General features: G+C 39.7%; 1 protein-coding gene and 1 pseudogene across 14 annotated transcripts in view; both read right to left on the bottom strand.

Moving 5' to 3' along the window:
* Window positions 1-17,058, bottom strand: part of NRXN1 (neurexin 1) — a 1,474,530-nt gene that overhangs the window by 398,841 nt on the left and 1,058,631 nt on the right. The window lies entirely within an intron of this gene.
* LOC130363317 (U2 spliceosomal RNA) lies at window positions 15,879-15,959 on the bottom strand (annotated as a pseudogene).

Here is a 17,058-nt window from a genome sequence, read left to right as displayed (position 1 = left end):
TTTAGACTACTTTAACAGTACCTTTGAAATTATATTGCTCAACTGACTCATAACAATAACTACGGCACGAAAGCTGGAACTAAGATTCTGTCCCATAATTTAAGTCATTAGCAAAGAATAGAAGTAATTTGCATAGATTAAAATGAGAAGTGATTAAAATTGGGGTTGACATTCAGAAATTGTTTGGTGTGACACGTACTGCAATTCCCCATTCATGTCACAAAACACTGTATCTTATATTGTCAAAAATGTTCCTCCCGGCCCTTGTGTACAGAACAAGACTTAAAAAATACATTGTCAGTGTTGTTCATCAAAACTAGTGAACAACTTACTCATCTGATGACGTGTTCAGAAAACTCATACTGTGTGATACACAATACACAACTACTTCTAGAAAGCATTTTTTGGACAGATTCCGATTGATTCCAAAACATGTCATTTGGGTGAACAAAAATATGTATTTATTTTATACCAATACTGAAAGTATTTTATGAAAATGTTTATTTGTTGTCTTTGTAAATTCTATCAGCAGATGGAGAATATTTTTTAGGAAACATTGGACGTTTATTGTACTAAGCAAAATGTGCAAGATTTCTGGCTCAACTTCTTTCTTAAAGGGAAACTCTGGTAATTAACAACTTATCCCCTGTCCACAGTATAGGGGGTAAGTGTCTGATCACAGGGGGCCCGATCCCAGCTCTCCCAATGCATGGAGCTGTGTTGACCACCACGAGAAGCAGTGGTTGACACACCGCCTCCATGCATCTCTATAGGAGAGATACACGAGTGCTGAATCTTTTTCGTAGAGATGTATGAAGGCAGCACATCAGCTACCACACCGTGCAGTGGTTGACATAGCTCCGTGCACAGAAAGGTGGCTGATACGTGAATGGGGAGAGTTAGGGCTCCAGGCAGTAAAATTGTAGGGGGTCCCAGTGGTCAGACCCCCGTAATCAGACACTTATCACCTATCCTGTGGATAGAGAACAAGTTGTTTAATATCAGAGTTCCCCATTATATGACATATGCCACAAAGTATATCCATTGGGAAGGTCCCCAACATATACCTCCTCAAGATACCACAAAAATGTGATGTGAAAAAAACCCAAGACAAGTAGAAAAATCTGCCACACAGCACAAGTCACTGTGATAAATGTGCCACTATTTCTGCCAGCTTGGTCCAGTTCCAAGTTAAAGGGGTATTTCAGGATTTTTTTATTTGACTATGCTACAGGGACTGTAAAGTTAGTGTACCTGTGTGTGACGGTTTTCTCACAATTCTTCTATGATTTTCACTCCAATATTTATTTTTAACAGCATACAAAATGACTGTTGTCTAGGATTTTTCCAAGCTTGCAATGCGGCCGAGACCAGACTCCATGCAGCTGATGACAGGGAGCCTGTCTGCTTCAATGGGTGGAGGAATTGCTTGGTGGGCGAGAGATCAATCTGCAACTAATGCAACAGCTGGAGGCACCCTGATTGAAAATCACAGGTCTTTTGTTTCAATGGGTGGGGTGGCTGATGTGTGGGAGGGAGGAAAATGGAATTGTGGGATTTGTAGTCAAAAAAGAAAAGTCAAACAGGAAATACAAGTTCACAAAAAGCTAGCCACAGTGTTATGGTAATCTCACAACATAGCCATTTAGCCCCAAGACAAGCGCAGATCCTTCCTAAGCATGTCCATTACTGTCTGGCAGGTACCTACTAAAATCACCTTATGGTGGAGAACCCCTTTAAAAAGGAACAACATCAAACAGCTCATCCCGTAGATGCCTTGATGCAGCATGGTCTGACAGTCACCGAAAAAACGAGAGAAGAAATGCTGATGACGACTACGACTTTACTTTATCTGTATCTACTTGTCCTTATGTGATTGTTTGTAACAAATAAAGTCTGAAGCTTTCTAACAAGAATCTGCACTGGACTTTGCCTAGGTTTAGGTTAAAGGGGTACTCCGGTGGAAAACAAATTTTTTTTTAATCAATTGGTGCCACAAAGTTAAACAGATTTGTACATTACTTCTATTATAAAAAAAATCTTAATCCTTCCACTACTTATCAGCTGCTGTATGTTCTACAGGTCGTTGTATTTCTTTCTGGAGTTTTTTTTTTCTTTCTGTATGACCATAGTGCTCTCAGCTGACACCTCTCACTGTATCAGGAACTGTCCAGAGCAGGATAGGTTTACTATGGGTATTTGCTTGTACTCTGGACAATTCCTGATATGAACAGAGGTGTCAGCAGAGAGCACTGTGGTCAGACTGAAAATAATTCCAGCAGGAAATACAACTTCCTGTGGAGCCTAGAGCATCTGGTAAGTACTGCAAGGATTAAGATTTGTTTAATAGAAGTAATTTACAAGTCTGTTTAACTTTCTGTCACTAGTTGATTTAAAAAAAAAAAAAAAATGTTTTCCACCAGAGTACCCCTTTAAGTTTCAGAACATAAGAATAATTCTGACTCCAGGAGTGTAAAATTAATATGTATCTTTGAATTCCTTATTTTATTTCAGCTTTTACATTCTATGTATTTTTCAATTTTTTTTCCCTCTTTGATATATTATGTTTAACAATATTTAATGTATTTAGAGAAAATAAAATAGTATTATTATGGCATTTGTTCAGTTACAGTAAAGTGAAATTAAAATTCTGTCTACCCTGCTGGATATTATTGGTTTTTCAAAGTGGTTTTCTGAGATTGCTTTCTGTGGACCCTAAGTAGAAAAATAATTTACTTTTCAATATAATTTTCCTATTGACCTCCGTCTGATCCATAGTAACATCACATTCCATGAAAGAACTGGTAGGGGGGATTGGGGAGAGTGTTCAGCAGTAACGCGAGGTCTATTGAAATTCTATTATTTTAAAAATATTTTGGAGATACCATTTATAGCAGTGTTTGCCAACCAGTGTGTCTCCAGCTGTTGCAAAAATACAACTCCCAGTATGCCCGGACAGTCTTTGGCTGCCTGGGCATGCTGGGAGTTGTAGTTTTGTGACAGCTAGAGGCACCCTGGTTGGGAAATACTGATTTAAAGTCTTGGGGTACAAGTAAAGGACAAGAATTGGTTTAATCCAAAACTAATCTCGAGGTTGGCAAACAGTAAAATTAGTAGTCAGCCCATGCAAATATTTTTTGCCCATAGTGTCATATAGAATCGATGAAAAACATAATATAACATAATATTTACCCAACTGTCTAAATTGTCTTTTTTGCACTTGATTTGGCCTCTACATTCAATTTCCCTAAAACTCAATATTCCACCGTTTTCACACATTTGTCTTAGGCTAGACTCGCATATTCATTAGTGTTCCCCATTTCATTTTTGTTTGTCTTCTCCATTCAAGAGTGAGAATGGTGAAAATGAACTGATCCCATTGACTTCAATGGATCATCATTTTTATCATCAGTTCCTCTCAGTTACATAATTTCACCCTGTTGTCTGTTTTTTAAGCGGATCAAAAAAACGGTACATGCACAATTTTTGTCCGTCCCAAAAAATTGACAAGAAACGCAACTCAAACGTGTGTTCAAAATTTTACATTGAAATCTATGGTGACGAATGGGAACAGAAGAGTATTCTGTTTGTGGTCATTATTTTGCCTCATCTGTTTGTCAAACTGAGCATGTTCAGAAAGTGAAAAGATCCAGAAAGTGAGAGCATATAATGTGATCTGCCTCACAGGTAGAAAGAAGTGTGCAAGAGGTGTGAGGCATCTGTGGCTGCCGTGAGAACCCATTATTGGACCCAAAATCTGTTTCCAAATTATAGATGGTTTAACAGATACAAGTTGGTTTGTGAGTGTACATCTTCCCCCAAACATGCATATACATATGATGAGGTGGTGAACACGTGCTTATGGTGTCGTCGTGAGTGGTGTGGTTTATATCTTCCCGTACCTAACAGAGTAGATAAAAAAAAAATATAGAAATAGGTGCTGCGGATGCACTGATGGAGGTTAGAAGAGCGAGCTCCCTGCTGGGGCCAGGTATCTCTGTGGGACACATAGAGTACCCGTCCACAGCAGGGAGCGCACTCTGGTGTCGTTGGCGCATCCACAGCATGACATATGCTGCGGATGCGCTCCGTGTGACCCTACCCTTAAACTGATCAAAAAGAAACAATCAAACTGATACAAATGGAGCATTTTTAGACTGAAAATTCAAATAGATGCTTTAAAAAAACAGTCTGTATTATCAGTTTGAGGGTAGGGTCACACACAGCGCATCCACAGCATATTTGACGCTGCAGATTTGCTGATGGCAATCACCGACCGACTGCAAAGCGAGCTCCCTCCTGTGACTGGGTAACTCCGTGTGTCCACTGGTGACTGCCGATGGAAAATCCACTGCTACGAGTGGACACAAAGAGCTGCAGGGAGCAAAAAGCTGACGTGCTGTGTGTGTGTGACCTTACATTAAAATAGGATCTGTTTAGCTACAATAACACACCCTAAATGAACAGAAAACAGACCTAGATGTGTACTTAGCCTTAGTGGACTGATTTGTCTCACTTACTCTCAAAACACATAGGAATATTTATAGTATCTGACTGCCACCACCAACAGGCTCTTTAGATTGTCATTAGCATCAGCGCAGAACAGTGGGAGACGATCTATAGAGACGTTAGGACATTGACGGTGGGTTAATTACCGGTTGTCATTTGGCCGCTCATTCAATACAACCTATAGATTTAAGGTCCGTACAATGACGCAAAAAAAGATGTTGAATCCTACGTAGGATACATAAAAGGCATTAAAATCGGCTAACTATGTCAAAGGTGTACGGCGAGCACTCTCCGTTCCTCTTGTGATTTCTGCCGGTTTTTCTGTAATTATCATTTTAAAAATTCAATAACATTAAATGTAATGGGGACAGCCGTCAATGCTCCCAATCTGCATTTTGCCTTGAAGAGCGGAGTACAAAAACATGTCAAGTCAATACTTAATAATGGAAAATGTCTCATTTATTCATACTGTCAAAATTAAATTAACATGTTTTCCGCTCACTTAGCGGCTGTTAATATTTAACTGATCTAAAGACCATTGGCGACACACGCTGAACTCTCACCTGACCCCGACGACATACAACTATTGCTAGAACTGAATTTGCATTATTACACTTTGTATCAGATTGTGCAGCTCCCTAATAACTAACAAAACCACTTTTAGACCTTTTTTTTTTATGCTGACCAACAAAGAAAAGCAATAACAGTGAATAATGTGTTTTATACAGATTAAAAAGAGATATTTTGAGTAGCCAGATTTTAATGTCCTCTTACTATTCATATATTTCTCATTGTTTGTAACATAATGTCCAGTCCTACAGTATTTCTCTTCTACTACATGTAGGATTTGTGTACATCTAATAACTTAGTATGCCCTCATTGTGCAACCACTGAAGACCCAAATTTCAGATCCCATGCTTCTATACATAGCAACATTAGTAAGGCTGCATTCACATTACGTTTGGGCACTATGGCTGCAGGGCAAAAAAAAAACAAAAAAAAAAACATATGGGGTAAAACGGAAAATTTAGTCTTTTTCAGTTTTTCAGACTTAGGCTGTATTCACATTATGTTTAGGCACTACAGCTGCCAGACCGGCGCCGAAACCCATTCACTTTAATGAGCCGACCGGAGTCAGACAATGACTTTGGTTGGCTAATTTTTGCCCCGTATCCGGTTTTGTGACCGGACCTAATGTATACTCCAGTTTTAGGTCCTGTCACAAAACTGGATATGGGACAAAAATGAGCTGACCGGAGTCAGTGTCTGCTCATTAAAGTGAATGGGTTTCGGCACCAGTCCGGCAGATGTAGTGCCTAAAGGTAATGTGAATGCAGCCTAAGTCTGAAAAAGTTAAAAAGACTAAAATTTCCTTTTTACCCGATATGTCTTCTTATTTATTTTTTGCCTGATCATTTGGGTTGTGAGAAGAGTTAGGGTCTATTCACACGGCAGAATTTCCGCTTGCAGAATTCTGCCTTAAATTAAAGCCCAAAGATTTCTATGGGATTCTGCACTCCCATTCACACTTCTGAAATTCAGATGTTTGAATGGTGAATGGGAGTGCAGAATCCCATAGAAGTCTATGGGCTTTAATATGAGGTGGAATTCCACAAGCAGAAATTCTGCCGTGTGAATAGACCCTAATTATAATAATATCCATAGATCCTAGTTGAGGGCAGTTGAGGGGTCTAATTATTAAGCAGCTCTCCAGGTCCCACCATCCTAGAGGGAGATGATGCAGTTGAGTTTATTGAAAATTGTGATAACATGAAAATGTTCTTTATGTTTTATGAGATGATCCCTTTGTCATTTTTTTTTTAAATAAACATTAAAGAGGGGAAAAAATGTATATGCAGCATATTTGTACAGCCCGTGGTAATATTGCATTTTTTTAGATGTTCAGTCCAGTGCCATGATATTTATTATTATTATTATTATTCTTTTTTTAAATACTTTTTATGTATTTTGTGTTCTAATAAAATGTGACTATATAAAAAAAGAAAGAAAGAAAGAAAGAAAGAAAAGAAAAGGTTTAAAAAGAGACATCTATCCAACCAGCTCTATCCTGCAGTGTTGATCCAGAAAAAAGACAAGAATCCTCATGAGGAAGAAGCCAGTTTTTTTTCAATGTTGTAGAGTCATGAATAGTTCTAACTTGTGGGATCTGGGTGTTCAGACCCTGCCAATCTCAAGAACAAGCCTGGAAAAATATTCACTAACCATGTCCCCTCCCACCAATTCCATGACAATTGACTGAGACAGACTCCCAATGTAAGTCAATAGGACCATCTCAGTCACATGCACGAAAGTGGGGAGAGAAGCGTATGGCCAAATGTTTTTTTTCCCCACTTGTTCTAGTGATCGGTTGGGTCTGAACACTCAGACCCCAACAGATCAATACTTTTGAAATGTCTTTATGATGTGTGAATATTTTTTTTTTTAAGTGTCAGGTACAATTTAAAGGGGTACTCTGCCCAATGATATCTTATCCCCTATCCAAAGAATAGGGTATAAGATGTCTGATTGTGGGAGTCCCGCCACTGAGACCCCCACAATCTCTGGGCAGCACCCAGCATTAAGAACGCTGGATGCGGGCGGCAGGGTTGTGACATCACTGCCACGCCGCTTGTGTTGTCATGCCACGCCCCCTCAATACAAGTCTATGGGAGGGGTGTGGCAACCACCATGCCCCCTCCCATAGACTTGCATTGAGGGGGCGTGGTGCGACAATACGAGGAGAAGTGGCAGTAATGTCACGACCCCCATCACTCCCTCCAAGCGTTCGGCACAAAATTTTCTGAACAATGGGGCAACGGAGTACCCCTTAAATGTAACCTTCTGACCTCTAGAGCAGTGGTCTCCAAACTGTGGCTCTCCAGATGTTGCAAAACGACAACTACCAGCATGCCTGGACAGCCACTGGGATCCATTGGAACCCGGTGTTGTCAGTTGTGCCTCATGTGTTCTGGGTCTGTTCTGTGTAAAAAATAAATAAAATAAAAATAGAACAGGGCAGATAACAATGGTCGTGTAAACCTAGCCTTAGCTGAATAGCTGAAACACTATGCTGAACCTTGAAAGCATTTTGTTCACATTTGCATTCTGGGGCTCCAGGGTTTGCTCTCCTCTATTTTTAGAATATTGCCCTGTCCATCAGAATGTATTTATGAAGTGAACTAGAGGTACAAGGATTTATGTCCCTTCGGTGTGTTTAATGTTCTTCAGAAAAAACCTTCTACATAATCAAAGATAAATGCAAATTTCCAGATTTTTTTAACGGAAAAAATTACACACACATTTTATAAATATGCATCAGATTAAACCCCACGACCACAACGGCCACAAGGAACACTTGCTAACAACGGGAGCTAAATGCATTATAAATGCGCTTGCTTTATTATCACTTCATGTTAACCCAAAAACTGTTGGACAATTTTTATAAATGTGACTACTGCCGTTCAGTCTGAAAGTAAGCTGCCATACGTTATTTTGTCTTTTGCCCGAGGCTGAGGGGTCTATGGCCCACAGACCCTCGGGGGCGCAACTCTTTTTCTAATGTATTATACTGCCGTAGACAATGCACTTTAGCTTGGTCAATAAAATATGAGACAATATGCTTGGAACTGCCTCTAGCTAAAGTATGGACAATAACATGTTTTCATTCTTCATAAATGATGTCAGATGCACTTCTGTATAGTCCTTTATGCACTTAAGTTTTAAAATGTTAGTTTTCTGTTCAACCATCAATTTTAGCTTTGTGCGCATTCAATGTGATAACATACAAATACTATTTTTGGACAGCAGATGATACTTTAAAAATGTCAAGAACATACTACTGTACATAACACGTCATCTGAATGGAAGTGTGGGCGAGAAACTGTAATGTTGGCCATACACATATGGAGGCAGATGGCCGAGCACACTTTGTACACTATGCATACAGAGGGGAGATTTATCAAAACCTGTCCAGAGGAAAACTTGCTGAGTTGCCCATAGCAACCAATCATTTTGCTTCTTTCCTTTTTCAGAGGCCTTTTCAAAGCTGAAAGAAGCGATTGGTTGCTATGAGCAACTGGTCAACTTTTCCTTTGGACAGGTTTTGATAAATCTCTCATAAATGAGCAGAGGGGAGTAAGTAGTCCATGTTTGACATGTTTTGGTGGCGTACGTTCATGAGAACAAAATGAAACAGCTCAATCCTTCTTTCCTTCAGGACATATTTTTTAGATGGTCAGCTGCTTCCAACAAAATTGGAGTGTTTAAACAAAATTAAAGAGATATTTCAGCAATACAATTTTGAAATGGTTTTGGAGTGCTTAAAAGTAAAGCATACTCACCTGCCTCCCTTCCCCACAGCTGGAGTCAACAGCACTGGGTCCCCACTGAACCCTGCTTCCTATGACATATTGCCCCTCTGGGAATGCCTGGCCAGCCAATTACTGGCTAAGGCAGGTCTCCTGTGCAGCCTCTGACTGGGCCGACTGGGCATTTCCTGCAGGTTCGAGAAAGCAGAGGAATTGGGGAGCAGCAGAGAACTCCAAGGACCCAACACCATTAGATTAAGAACCAAGGGTTGGGGGGGGGTTGTCATTCTGGTAGTTGTAGTTTTGCAACTGCTAGTGAAACAATGGTAACAAATAAGTGTCAGTAGAACATTAACAAGGGATAGGGTGCAGTCTAGAAGAATTTATGTAAGATGCCCTGTCCACAAACAGGCTGGGCAGCCTTGTATGCCATACCTGTAACAACCAGCTTTCTGGTTGACTAATTTACACAGAACAGAACCAGAGCAGCCATGAACTGCAGACAATGTCTGATTGTGACAATGTAAATTCATTACATGATCACAATCTTAAACTAAAGAATCAGATATCAATGTTATCAAGTTCAAGATGATAAAAATAGTTAAATTGGTCCAGGAAATGGCCAAGATAAGTGGTAAATCTTACCTACATCCTATTCTATTTCTTAGACATAAAATATTCTATCTTGGTAATGCAATAAATCACCATTCATCCAGGTAACAAGACAGTAAATATGCTAGATATTTGCATTCACTCTGCTACAATAGAAAAATTTAGGCTCAACCTCAGCATTCATAGTTGACATTTCCTCTACTAATATTATCTATCCAATATCATGGGCAGGAAGTCACAACTTTCCTCCCTCTCCATTGATCTGTAATGAGCTCTCCCATCAGTCAGGATTATTTCAGCTCATTATATTCCTCAAACTATCTGCACTTCCAATCCCACAATTAGTCATTCTATACATTGAAGAAATCGGAATGGTTCCACCCCCTCTCAATAAGCGAGCCCGTTCCTTTTGTCTGTAGCGTTGGAAACGTTGCTGTAGGATTGCCCTGGAATATAATTAACATTTAGTCAATTCTATACTTTTATTAGAAGCAATATTTATTCCTCTCTATTGTTAGTGACTACAAAGAATTCATTTCTCGCGAACCAACCCTGCAATCTAAACTACATTGATCACCAGAAGGAAATGCTTAAAGGAGTAGTCCGGTTTATGAAAACGTATCCCTTATTGTCAGGATAGGGAATAAGTTTTAGTATCTGAATTGGGGAGTACAATCTCCTTGCTGGCACCCCAGCTCTTCCCATGAATGCAGTGTGTAGACCTCGGCATGAAGCAGTGGCCTACACGCCCCTTCAATGTATCTCTATGGGAGAGCCAGAGATACATGAGCGCTGTATCTCTGGCTCTCCCATTGAGATGTATGGAAGGGGAGTGTTAGCCACCGCTTTGTGCTGTGGATGAAACATCTTCATTTATGTGGAGAGCCAGGGCACCGGGCAGGATATTGCGGGGGTCCCAGTGGTCAAACCCCCAGCAATCAAACTGGACTACTCCCTTAAGACATTCTAGGTCTCAAACATATATTTGTAGGTACTTTACAAGTTCACATGTCCCATAAATATAGAGAATAAGGTAAAGAGGATCAAAGAAAGATTATAGGGTGGTTTTAAACGTTAATAAACTGTAAAAAGATTGTAATTTTATTTAATCAAATTATTATACATCAAAATACATATGGTGCAAGGAGCATAGACTTAATATAATCGAATGCCCCTTTAACCCTTTGGGTCTTGGCTTTGTTAGGTTCCTGGCTGACACTGCATTTTATCTTTTGCCTATGGTTGTAGAACACCGATGGAGTTATGGCTGGAGATCACTCTGTCTTATTACCTAGAAGCTGTAGTCACTATGGGGTTAAGAGGTTAAGTGGACAGGGTTGGATTTATTTCCAATCCTGGCCATTGTAGTGGGACCCCAGACATGTCCCAGAAGTGATCCTATGGGACAGTAATTCATCAAGCACTTGTTGCAATTTCTAACATATTTAGGTTTATTTACTTAAGGTTTTCGAAAAACAAACACATGAATTGATGCATTTCATCAGCCTTAGCCAATCATAGCTCATCTCACACTGAATCTCTTTGGGCTGTGTGTAGCAGAGTGAGGGAGGAAGTTCTCCCCTGTATGGCTTCAAATGATGTCACGCCTGCTGGGGAACGCCCCTTCCCAGTCTGTGAATTTGACTGAGACTGAGCAGAAAATACAGAGCAATATCATGGTAGAAAACAAATTAATAAAAACAAAAAAGTTTTGCAACAATTGGAGGCACACTTGTTGGGAAACACTGGTCTATAGAGTGTTCTTGCTATAAAACAGCTAAGTCATAAATATATTCATAACCATGGATAAGTCTTAGATTACCTAGTCTTACTGACTACTGTAAAAAAGGTAAAACAATTGCAACAAATAATGTAAAAATAATAATAATAATAATAATAATAATAATAATAATAATAATATACCGTACTAATACAACCTGATATCTATATGCAAAGAAATAAATATAAAAAAACAAACACAAAAAAACAAACAAACACTAAAAGGCATAGAGGCACATAAAGACTAGTGTCTATGTACACATCAGAATGGCATTGTTGAGGAGTTCGAAAAGATTTCTTCTCCACCTGCCAAGACAGAGCTTTCTAAAATCATTATCTCGGGAAAGTTTCCTCTGATATCTGCTTACGGGATTAATTCAAGGTTTTGCATTCATTTTCTAGTTGCTCTTCGTGCGATGTTCTATTTTATGTTTCATTTCACTCTACGAGCTAGTAAAAGAAATACTTATCATAGAATAGGGCTTATTTGGCACAAAGTGCATTTACAAGCAACTGAGGTATTGTTAAGCCAGTGCTGAAAAATAGAGCAGTTTTCCAGAATAGTTCAATACTTTCTGCAAAAAAAAAAAGGAATAGAAAATGCATTTTCTTGCTTTATATAAGCTATTATCTGTGCATTTTTGTATTTTATATAGTTTGGGGGAACTTGTTGGTAGATGTTCATATATAAGTATGAGGAATAGCATGTTTTATTCAGGCATGCAAAGAAAGATAAAAATGTTTATATATCTAGGAAAAAATTAGCAATAAAAAAAAAATATATATATACACACACCGTAGAAGGAAGCAGCACTCCAATTGAAAAGATGCATGGGTGCCCCCTGTTGTCGATCCATGTCAGGGAACCAAAGTTAGTGCGAAGAGAGAACAAGTGGCACTCCAATAGGATGAAAAAAGTGTAGTATTTATTCACTCCTCAGTGAGCTAAGTTTCGGCAACCTCATGCTGCCATAGGGGCTTGACATTGGCAGCGTGAGGTTGCCGAAACGTAGCTCACTGAGGAGTGAATAAGGACTACACTTTTTTCCTCCTATTCGAGTGCCACTGCTTCTCTCTTCGTATGTGTATATATATGTATATATATATATATATATATATATATATATATATATATATATATATATCATATAGCTTCATGTGATATACTATAAGAATTGAGGTTGGCCTTAGTCAAATTAAGTTAAATTAATTGGACAAAGTTAAATTAAGCTAAGTTTACATCTATCTACCGATCCGGCATGAAAGGTATGCTGGCAACCTTGTATGCCGAATTGTCAGATATATGTGAACTGGGCTTAATTTGGAGCAGCAGGGCCCTTTTTTTTAGATTGGCACCATACTCTGTTTTTGTTGAGCAGTACATTAATGGCTTAGCACGTCACAATCATTGTGCTGCAGGCTGGTAGCTCTTCAGAGTCAATGGCTTGCTACGCCTCAAAGATTCATGAATGGCGATGCATGCAGCACAGTCTGCTCACCTCACATTTGCAAACCTGGGTGCCAGAGCAAGCAAAATGAATGTGACAGTAAAGTGCATAAATGTAAATGCATACAATACAGGGGGCTGGGATGTTGGTTATGGCTATGTAGCACTGCCTTAATCTAGTTGGTGAGTGCACCATCTGTACTCATACAGCATGTCGTATCACTCACAGGTCCGGCTTCCTGCTCCATTTCAGCCTATGCATAACCAGATGTGAAATGGGGTGCAATGGATACAGTCTGTTATACTAGATGTTCCCATCTAGGCCAGCTCTGGGACATTTATGAACCTGGTCTTACAGATATGTGATGTAATGTAACACCAGTAGACTGCTATAAATTTATTCAGTGCCTGTTATATTATTAACATGTTCCAATGCATATCACAGTACATGCAGGCATGAACATAATCTGAAAACCCCCTTATTTGACTGTAAACTACTCACAACTTTAGGAACATTATCATGGCTATACCCCTATGTGACCCATAATTTGACTCCAAGCAATTGCCTGGGAACATAGCTATAGTAAACAGAGATGCCATAGTCATCCCCACCCAGATAATTGGGGGAGATTCATCAAAACCTGTCAAGAGATACCACAGGATAATCACTTTGCTTTTAACATTGTTTATATCATTTGCATAGCTTGGAGACACTTTATTGATGCTGGCTTACTTATATACGTGTTTTGGAAATGTTTTATTGATGCTTTGTTTCAGACCTATCACCAATTTTAATATTTTTCTGTTTTCTTGGTCCTATGTTTCTACTTGTTTTTTTAATTGTTAATGGAATTATTTTATGTATTTTCTTTTTCTTGGAAAAATTTCGTAAAAATTTCAAAAATAAACATATATATATATATATATATATATATATATATATATATATATATATATACTGTCCAGTGGAAAAGTTGCCCAGTTGCCCATAGCAACCAATCAGATTGCTTCTTTCATTTTGCAGAGGCCTTGTTAACTGAATGGTTGCTATGGCAACTTGCCAACTTTTCCTCTAATCTACATTAATCTACATGTGATGATGCATTGCTACTATATGTACAGTCTCCCATGACCTTATTTCTGCAAGTATTCTCCACGAGAATCCCTGAGGAGCTAACTGTACTCACACGGATAAGCGAAACGCGTTGGATTAATGCAATCTCTGTGTAATGCATAAGTATATCTCTATCTATGCAACACATACAATTGTGGGTTTTTAAACGTGAATACTACTACATACCCCTGGCTACCCCCCTCGGGTTCTGATACTGTATTATTATTTTTACCACATGTATGTTACACCTCTAAACACCTTAAGCGTGATATACTGTATATTGGATCTGTCGGGCTATTAGCCTCGGTCAACTGTATCTTGGCGACGCCGCAGTATTGTTTCAACATCCCCTCTACAGCCTAGGGCCAATAGGATGTTCCAGTGTAGGCCCAGGTCACTAGGACAGGGGACTTACAGTATCGCCAGGCAGGGCTAATAGATAGGGACATACTAGTCACGCCTTACTCATGCTCGATCCTAAGTATACTATCTAATTTTTGTGCTTGTTAAAAAAAAAAATACTGGCCCACACCAGCTGCTACACGATTACAGTGTTGTACTTTAATCAATAAATATATTGCATATGAAATATGTTGTTCTTGATTTTTTACAACTTTTCCTCTAGACAGGTTTTGATAAATCTCCCCCATTGAGTCTATGGGGCCCAAAAGGTCCCTCCATCCCATAAGGACAATAAATTACGTATGCTCTGGTCAAAGGGAAAAAAGAGAGGGTGCTCCATAGGGTAGTATTCGCTGGTAAAAAAAAAAAAAAAAATACAACCTTCACCAGAAGAAACAAATTGTGCTGTGTTGGCATAACACCAAATAACACAAAGAAGAATCCTCTTTAAAGGAAAACTGTCAGATATTTTCTCCCACACTATCCACAGTACTGGTGGATATTGCAGGAGACGCTGATTAAAATGAGCCCTACCTTACCTGGATCCGCCCGGCCGTTTACCCGCAATTGTAGTTTTATTCTATGTATATATCTTGCTGTAACTGGCACGGACGGGGCTTCTGCACTGACGTCAGCGCCGCTTATGAATATTCATCACCCCTCCCTTCAGTTCTCCCTCTCTTCGCTGCTCCTAACTGGAGGGAGGGGTGATGAATATTCATAAGCGGCGCTGACGTCAGTGCCAGTTAACCTGCAGAAGCCCCGCCCATGCCAGTTATAGCAAGATATACACATAAAACTACAATTGTGGGCGAACGGCCGGGCAGATGCGGGTAAGGTAGGGCTCATTTTAATCAGCGTCTCCCACACTATCCACCAGTACTGTGGATAGTGTGGGAGAAAATATCCGACAGTTTTCCTTTAATATTCATATCCAAATGCCTTGAAATTATTACTTTCATCTAAGAGCCAAGGAATGTGCTCTCGAATCCCCCAAAGTGCAAGAAAAAGTGCAAACATGTTACACTAAAAAACGTGCACAAAGAATGTGGTCTATCGCAAGCCCTTCTCTGACAGGAGAGAGGCTCCCCAACAAACCTTACTCTTCACCTCCAGACCAAAAGGTCCCTTTTTGCCAAAGCTACTAAGGGACCACAAATGCTCCCAGCATCCCCCTTGGCGTTAGCCAAGGTATCTGCCTGCAGAGCCGTAAACGGACGGTACCCTGACCATGCAGGATTACCTGTGGTTTTTGCAGGGAGGTGAGGAACCTGATGGCCACACACACCTCGCCTAGACCGCTACGAGGGACACCCAGAAGGGCTACCGCATCCTAACAATCCTGTGAACACACAACACACAAAAAGGGACACAGTGACAAAAATAAATAAATAAGTGAATGTGTGCAGGTATACTGCCCAGATCTATAAAAATTTCTTTGATCCTAGCCAGAAGGCCGGGAATCAAGAGGTGAGTGACACAAGGTGAAGAGTTCATGGTGCCCGTACTTCCACTCAGAGAGCCAATACTCCCAGCGAGTTTGGGCACCTTGGGGGTCACCACTCCCCGAGGCACTAAAGTACCTCAGCTCTAGACGCTCTCAGCCTCATGGCGAGATATGGAGGAAACAGGTCACATCAAGGCAGCCGTCAAGCTGATTCCTCAGAACCTGCCCCGGTACGCCCTGGTACACCTGCCCTCTCCATGCAGCATCTATCCTACATCAGTGCCCCTGTTCTGACACTGATAAGAACAGATACTACACTTGATCTTAGCCGAAAGGCAGAGAAGACCATTTTGTTTTTGGTAAGTGCCCCCATGAAACATAGGACAACATGTTTCAGGGCTTAACTTGGCACCTTCTTCGTTTCCAAAATATTACGTAGTTAGTTGAAGTAGAGTCTCCTTGTTCTCCATGAGGAAAACATACTTAGGACACTAAACCAAGCCTCTTTTTTACTACCTTCTACCTTCATGATGTCTACCAGGAGTAGTTTATAGCTTAAATTATGCATGATAGTTGGGGGGGGGGGGGCATTACAGAATTAGCATTTAGGTGCAGAAGCTTTGCAGTCCCCATTTTGTATGGTATGACAACCCCTTACATTTACTGTCCAGGCTATTTTCTGCACAAAGGTGTTTTCTGATATCCGTCATACTCTAATGTAACATTATGCACTACACTGTATATAATTTTCTCAATAAAGAATGTAAAATGACATCAGGATTAAGCAGGGTCCTTTTTAGTATTTTGCAAGGTGATCTAAGAAAGTCATTGACCAAATTAATTTATTTCCGAAACGGCCTTAGTTCAAGTCTGGGTGACACACGCAGATTTTAATCTTGCAATATTGTTGAGGGAACAGTTTCGGAGCTGAGAATTCCACACTTCAATGTAACTCTGCATGTAAACATCATGCCTACTGGGAGTAATTACAATGATACATTTCACCCATTGTCACTTAATGATAGTGGATCAGTGGATTTCAGATATAGATTCGTATTTCTTGCATTTTTTTCCCTAACCATGACATATATTTGGAGCTAGAAAGCATCTAATTAGAACAATTAGTCTAATAAAATGTGATTTTAGGAGACAGTTTGTTTGAAAAGTACAAAAAAATAATTACAGCACATGTAATGAGTTCAGACGCAGCTGTTTGTGCCATCCACCATTTATTCTTCCCTCATCCGCAGCTTAACACCACGAATAATCTATCAATAACATTACTGGTGAATAGTCATGTTAAAAAATCCAGTGTAAAATGACTCAAGTTAAAGCCGACATGCCGGAAATAAAGACATGGCTCTACTTGCCATAGTCGAAAAGATAAGAAGTAGCGTTATTTTCAATTTATAGCTCTATAGTATTAACAGGGGTAAACAAA

The sequence above is a fragment of the Hyla sarda genome, chromosome 3, assembly GCF_029499605.1.
Source record: "Hyla sarda isolate aHylSar1 chromosome 3, aHylSar1.hap1, whole genome shotgun sequence".
NCBI classification, from domain to species: Eukaryota; Metazoa; Chordata; class Amphibia; order Anura; family Hylidae; genus Hyla; species Hyla sarda.
This window is presented reverse-complemented; position numbering and strand designations above follow the sequence as displayed.